Source organism: Tiliqua scincoides, chromosome 2, assembly GCF_035046505.1.
Source record: "Tiliqua scincoides isolate rTilSci1 chromosome 2, rTilSci1.hap2, whole genome shotgun sequence".
Lineage (NCBI taxonomy): Eukaryota > Metazoa > Chordata > Lepidosauria > Squamata > Scincidae > Tiliqua > Tiliqua scincoides.
Window position 1 is genome coordinate 237,136,350 of NC_089822.1, and position 7,446 is coordinate 237,143,795.

The window sequence follows — 7,446 nt, forward strand, 5'->3', positions numbered from 1 at the left end:
GTGGATTTACCATAACCACAATCTGAATATCCTTGGAAGCGTTTTTGAGTCATATTGCCTTGTTTGCTTTATTTTAAGAGGCAGGGGTTAAGTCAGCAGAAGAGCCTTCAGCATCTGTTATGTTTTAATGTTTCAAATCATGTTTTAATTGGATAGGTATCTTGTTCTGGTTGGAGTCTCAAGTACTCCTCACTACTGGAGTATGTTTTCCTCCTCACCTTTATTGACCGTAATGCCTTCTGGCACTCCGAACCAACTTTTAATTTGAACGCTTACATGAATTGAAGCACCTGCTGTGACATCAAATGAAATCTTGATTTTGAATGCCAAGAGAGAGAGGGGGAGAGAAAAGTCAACAAAGATAGAAGAACTTCTGGCAACTGGCTAGAAAGTACAACAGGATAGTATGTATTCAACTTGCTCAACCATCAGTTCAATGAGGTGAATACTGCAATCACAAGTATATTGATGATGGCTTGAAAATTGCACACTTTTCAAAGGAACAAACTGGCAGGTTCTGCTCTCTGAAACTGAAGACTCTGTTTATCATTCGACTGATATTTTTAATGGAAAGAGTTAGGAAAGGGAAGGTGATAGAGAGTTCTCAAATCATTTGACTGCTTTTGCTAACTTAATGATAGACACATGTTATGGATGCTGCTGTTACATATATCAGGACTCTGTATAGCACCTATATTTAATTAATATTTGACATTTATATTTGTGCATACACCTATATTTGCTTTATATCTGTGTGCATGCAGGCACGGACACACACAGAGCAAATACAAACATCAAACAAGAGTTAATAAGATAATCTGAAACAGAATAAAAATGTTTTTTAAAAAAGGTGTATCACTTTAAAACTACAGCATAGCAGTCATGAGCATATGGGTATATACAAGTTTCAGATGCAAGGGAGGGCACCAGGATGCAGGTCTCTTGTTATCTGGTGTGCTCCTTGGGGCATTTGGTGGACTGCTGTGAGATACAGGAAGCTGGACTAGATGGGCCTATGGCCTGATCCAGTGGGGCTGTTCTTATGTTCTTATGTTCAGAATGCCACAAAATTGCCGATGTGTGGGGCCCTGCTGCAGAACAGAGGTTTGCATCCCCTCGTGTCTTGCCTCCATGACATATAATGACGACAAATGTGTTACATGACATATTTTTGCTGCTAGTTTTCCTGCCCCAGAAGTGTCAGCCAACAAGTGGAGCGCAGTTGGGGCAACAATGGCACCCTCATATCTCCTTCACTCTCCCCCAAAGGCTTAGCAGAACAAATGCTCTGTATAGTGTGAATCTTCCCATCCCTGCCCCCACGTCTTTGGCTGCCACTTGTGGGAGGGGTGCGTGGGAAAATGGCACAAGGTGTGGTGGGGCCACTGCCTGGGCCGCTGCAGTGTGCTAGCTGTTAGAGAGATAGACCTTTGTTCATTATTCTCAAAGAATTCTCAAGCAATTTGCTACGGAGATTACAAATACAGTTAATAATAGAACATGAAGGCAGTCTTTATCTCAGCAATTACAAATGGTGTAAAGCCAAGCATTTCCCCCTTAAGACGCTACACGGGAAGAAGCCTCCTAGTGGCCATAGTTGTCCCAGGTTGTCACAGTCTAGGGTTCCCCTTTCCAGACTTTGTCCTTCACTCCAGGCAAGGAGAGAGCTGCCCTGACCACGCATTAATGCTTAACAGCAGTGCAGTGCCTTGCTTCTTGTTGCCAAAGAGCACAAGGAAATTTCTGTCCTGGTTCCTTTCATTCCTTGTTCTTTCTTTCATTGGCTGCTCTTGACTGCAGATGGAACACAGGAAAAAGCAGCCAACAGTTTCCCAGATATCGCTCTTCTTGCTGTGCCAGGAAAAAATATGTCTCAAGCATGTCCTTATTAATGCTGCCACTACCACCAATTTTCCTTTTTTTCAAAAAATGAAATAAGGAAGTGGCATTTCTCCCGCAAAGTAGAAAAGGTCAAAACAGATGGACCTAGCTAGATTAATTTTATTATTGATATGTCATATTTGTTTTGATCTTCATCAGTGTTTGTCATGGATGAAGGCATGCAAATTATTCCCATTTTAGCATCACGAAACTAGCAGGGCAATTGAGGGTGAGAACTTGCCTATGGTCAACCCATAAGATCCAAAGGTGGGGGTGGAGGTGGGTGGAGGGATATGAAGCTCAAGCCTGGCACTCAGGCTGCAATTCTGTACCTAGTTACCTGGGAGTCAGTCCCATTAAACTCAGTTTACTTCTGAGTAGATATGCATAAGATTACAATCACAGCTAAATCCTAAGCATGTCCACTCTGAAGTTCCATTATGTTCAATGGGGTTTACTTCCAGGAAAGTATGTATAGGATTGCAGCTTCAGTCTATTAAACTATATTTCATTTCTCAGCTCAAGTGTGGATTGTCAGATCAAAAATTCAAATCTAAGGTACAGTACAAATTAGTTCCTTTTTTATGTGGGGCTGTAATTTTCTGAAATAAGAGTTGCCCGTTTTGCTCTCCAAAACTGCAAAAACCTAGGGAAGGACGATCCTGCAACCAGAATGCAACCCTGCTCAGCACTGAGCCTCAGGATATTCTTCCATTGATTATCTTTCTTACCCTGCACATGCTTGATCTCGTCTGATCTCAGAAGCTAAGCAGGGTCATGCCTGGTTAGTACTTGGATGGGAGACCACCTGGGAATACCTGGTGCTGTAGGCTTATACCATAGTCTTTTGAGACTGAAGGTTGCCAACCAACCTTTCTTCCATCAAGTTGCTCAGGGTGGCAGTGATGGCAGCAGTTTGCTGGAGCCCTAGGGCAAAACCCAGCACTGGGGGTCCCCCTTGGCATTTCCTCACTGCTTGTCTGATGGAATTTACATTGCTACCACAGTCAAAGATTCTGAAGGCTGGCAGGCATGCATGAGTCTTCTGATACCATCTCTGCAGGTTGGTGCAGAAGATGTAGAAGCCTTCTCCATTTTGTCATCGTAACAACCCTGTGAGATAGGAAAGGCTGAAAGACAGTGACTGATTAAGCTCATACTATGGAGTTGAACATACGAAACTGACAGAATGCTACGTGTCTTCAGGAACTTGGCCTCTGATGTAAAGCAGTCCCTCCTCCTCTCTTTCAGAGCCAGCCACAGCTGCAAAAGCAAAAGCATTTGCAGCCACAGACTGGCTCTGAAGGCAAGGAGGAGGTGCACTTTACACCAGTGGCCAGATTCCTGAAGAAACTTAGCATTTTGCCTGCCTCCAAGAACACCAGTGCCCTGTACTGAATCAGACCATTGCTCCATTTAGCTCAGTACTGACTTTACCACTCTACCCTTGCAACTTTATGGATGAGTAGAGATTTGAACCCAGGGCTCCCCAGTCAAAGTCCAACATTCTCTCTATAAGTCCCTGCTCCTTCTTCTATGTACATTTTGGAGACAAGGAAGCGATAAAAGCCATTTCTTTCTTTATTTAAAAAATACCATTTTTAAGACTAAAGTTTTTTGTTTTTTTTTAAATAGGTTCTCAAAAGGACAACAAGACAACCCTGTTACCCTGCACACGTCCAATCTTGTCTGATCTTGGAAGCTAAGCAGGGTCAGGCCTGGTTAGTACTTGGATGGGAGACCGCCTGGGAATACCTGGTGCTGTAGGCTTATACCATAGTCTTTCGAGGCTGAAGGTTGCCAACCATTTCTTTAATTAAATAATAAACCTCAGAGAGTTGCATATTTTTCAAAAAGCCCATTCAGTAAACGGTTTGAAAAGTGTCCCTGTTTGAAGCTGCATGGCAGGACCGTTAACATCCACTGGTAGCAAATCAAGCAATGGACTGCAGGCCTATTTTTCAAGCCATTTCTCCTCAGTAACTTGACATTTGATAAGATTATCTATTACTGGTGCATTTGGGTTGACTCTCTCTTGTATGCCTGAGAAAACTGTCATCTTGTGATTTCAAGATAATAGACCCACAGAAAAAGATTAAACCTTTGACTCGGAGCTGACTGTTTTGTTGGCTTTTTTAAAATGAAAAAAAAAAAGAATGGATTTCAGTTTGGTTTTGTGTGCTCACGAGGTTATCCAATGATAATTTTCCATTCTGAACTCTGCTGTGTTATTTTTTGAACAGAGCTGCTAGAGAATTCCTTATTCTTAAAAAGGAATTCGAGGTGGTGTAAGGAACGGGCGATACTTATGAATGTGATAATATAACAGAGTGTGAGAATATTACCATAGATCAGCGACTGTGGCTAATTTCACCCTTAATTTTTATCCTCATAACAGCCCTGTGAGGTAAGGTTAGACGGAGAGATAATGACTTGCTCCAACACACTTAGAGCGCTTCATGGCTGAGGAGGAATTTTCAACCAAGTCTCACCTCATGCTGTAAGGCATGTTGCAGTAGCCAAGGGGGGAAGGCACCAGAGGGGAGCCAGTGCCAGTTGTTGGCAGGGGTTCCATGCCAGTGGGGGAAACAGGAGGAGCACTCCACCGTCAGGCACCTGCTAAGTAGCAGGAAGGCATTTTGGCATGGGATGAGGGGCCTGCTGGGTGATTCAGTTCTGGGAAGGGGCATAGACAGTGACAGAGGCTACCACTGGATCCTATCAGCCGTCCTGTGCCTAAAAGTCTGACATGATTTCACTGGTGCTGATCCGAGAATACCCATCGGGACTGCAGGGGAGCTACGTGGGTTAAGGGAGCCAATGTTCCTTACCTTGCGGATACCTCCAGCTGCTTCTCTGGCCCCAGAGAATACAAGGCGGCCGTTTTGGTGCTGCTGTACCGTGTAGCATCAGGGCTGCATAGGATGGAGCCCTAAACTTGGGTAATGATGCTGGTGAACACTTGGTTTCTGGTTAATGGGAAGGAGATTACCCCATGGACTACTAACTCTGGGAGCTACAGATTCAATGTTTAAATTCTGACTAATCAGCAGAGTTTTTTCATGATTAATTTTACAAACTAAAAAAAAAAATAGAGTGTGTGATTATACTGCTTTGGACTTCAAAATTAGCTAGTCTGCACTGAAATGTTTTCTACAATTTGCAATGTTTTCATTTCTCATTTCATGAGACTAACTACTCTCTGCTTTGGATCCTAATTGCACTTAACTGAGTTGCACAGCAAAACAAAAACTTCATATCCAGGGTATAAATCATCCATTGAGATTATTATTGTGTTTGGGGGGGGGAACCCTTTCCCCACGGTGTCCCCTCTTTCTCATTTCTGTCAAATATTGGCCGTCGGCTGGATTTTTCTCTTTCGGAGCACAGAATATACTGAAACCTTTTTAGGAACCAGAATGAGGCACAGAAAAATGTGAACCAGGCAACTGTTTTGTCTGCATTCTGTGGCTTGCAACATAACACTTGCCTTTTATTATTTTATCTTGAACAGTCAAGGGGTGACTAAATGGTTGCAGGTGGTGATGAAAATAAAAGCCATCCATCATTATATATTAGGCATGAAAAAGATACACAATAATGTAATTTAATCTCAGAGCAGACAATTATTTTCACATATTGATAATACAATGTGAAAACTGTCATGAATCCTAATATGACGTTCGCCTTTATTGGTGGACCACTAGTAGCTATGCAAATAATGAAATTGTATCAAAAAGAAGGGAAAGGCAATTATTTGCATATACCAATATTATCAGCGAGAGGGGGGGAACCCTTCATTGTTACACACTTTCCCAAAAATGTAATAATCACAGTTTATGCATTACTTTTCTCGTGTCTGAAAAACGTGTCAATGGATTTTTCTACTACCTAAATATTTCATTAATTCCTCTGTCATTAAAATACTTGCCTAACTTTTGATAAAAGGGAAAACTGTTTATAAGGATGTGTAACTTTACAATCTTGGTTCCCTTTAGGGAACCCTAATCTCTCTAAACCACATGAAATGCAACAGAAGAACAAAAGTCCACTTTGCTGGCTTTGGATAAGTTCTTCTTGACTTACTGAAAGGTATGAAATAATATCCATCACCACCCCTCTTGAGTAGCCCCAGACTTGAGTAGGCCCATTGTGGCCCTTGGGCCTTTCCCTGGGGGAAATGGACAAATGTCCACAGCAACTGTTACCCTGCACATGCCCAATCTCATCTGATCTTGGAAGCTAAGCAGGGTCAGGCCTGGTTAGTACTTGGATGGGAGACTGCTTGGGAATACTGGGTGCTGTAGGCTTATACCATAGTCTTTCGAGACTGAAGGTTGCCAGCCAACCAACCCCTTAGCCTGAGGAGATGCCAGCAGCTGCCTGGAGTGCAAAGGATGCCGTGGCAGCCATTTTGGAACCACTGCTCTTCTGGGTTCCGGGCAGGTTAGGATTGGACAAACAGTTTATCTTAGTAGTTTATCTAAAAAGAATATGATAATTTTTTAAATTACACAAGCCAACACACATTTTGGTTCCTTAAACGTTACACCAATTCCTGGGTATATTTGGGGTGCCGATTCCAAAAATGGCATCCGTTTCGCCTTATCACGCCTAGTTTTGGAGATAAAGTATAGCCTACACCCTGGCTTCCTCTTGAGGAAGCTGCTTGAACCATTCACTAATGAGGCTATACTGTATCTCCAAAACTAGACGTGATAGGGCAAAACGGATGCCATTTTTGGAATCAGCACCCCAAATTCATATCAAAACACCATAAAGTTTGGGAAAAACTTTTCTGACCCTCAATTTTGTAGGCCTGTGTTATTATTATTTTATTTCTTTATTTTTAGTGTTCTACATTTACATTCGTGTTTATCTCGGTTTATTTTGTAATCATTGTTATTAGATATGGTTTTGTTTTTATTTAGTGCGCCCTCCTCATCCACATATTCCGAACCCGTGGGTTTGATCCAATATGGTGACCAATATGGTGATCTAATATAGTGACCCTCCTCACTCCTCAGAAGGCCTCTGAGAGCCACTTCCAGTTTGCTGAGAAACTGGAAGTGCCTCTCAGAGGCCTTCTGAGGTGCAGGGAGACCATGTGTGGCCTCTCCAAACCTCAGAACACCTCCAGTTACAACTGGAATGCACTTCCAGTTAAGTCTGGAGGTCCTCTGTGGGCCCCCACAGGGGATCTCAGTATCCATGGGCTTGGTATCTGTGGGGGGCTGGGAACAGATCCCCTACAGATACTGAGTTCCAACTGTATTTTTATTTTAAACTTTTTATTCCCCCACCTTTCTGTCTAATTCATGAGATATCCAAAGTGGCTTACAGACAAAATATAGAAAACAACCAAAGAGTAATGAAAAAAAATTAAAATAATAATGAATAATATAGCAGTTAAAACAAACCCAAAAAGATAACAAATCAAACATTAGTCAGGCAGACATAGGCCTGATGAAACAAAAACACTTTCAGATGGCATTTAAGGATTGCCAGGCCTGGAGTCAAGAAGATTTCCCAAAGGTGATGGTTGACTGAAAGGTGGGTAGAGAT

The 7,446-nt window shown here is 42.3% G+C and overlaps 3 pseudogenes; all 3 read left to right on the plus strand.

The window, feature by feature from the left end:
• The first annotated feature begins 2,597 nt into the window (after positions 1 to 2,597).
• On the plus strand, positions 2,598 to 2,714 carry LOC136642445 (5S ribosomal RNA; annotated as a pseudogene).
• Positions 2,715 to 3,532: 818 nt separating this feature from the next.
• Positions 3,533 to 3,651, plus strand: LOC136642411 (5S ribosomal RNA; annotated as a pseudogene).
• A 2,420-nt stretch (positions 3,652 to 6,071) lies between these two features.
• LOC136643141 (5S ribosomal RNA) lies at positions 6,072 to 6,191 on the plus strand (annotated as a pseudogene).
• The last annotated feature ends 1,255 nt before the right edge of the window (positions 6,192 to 7,446 follow it).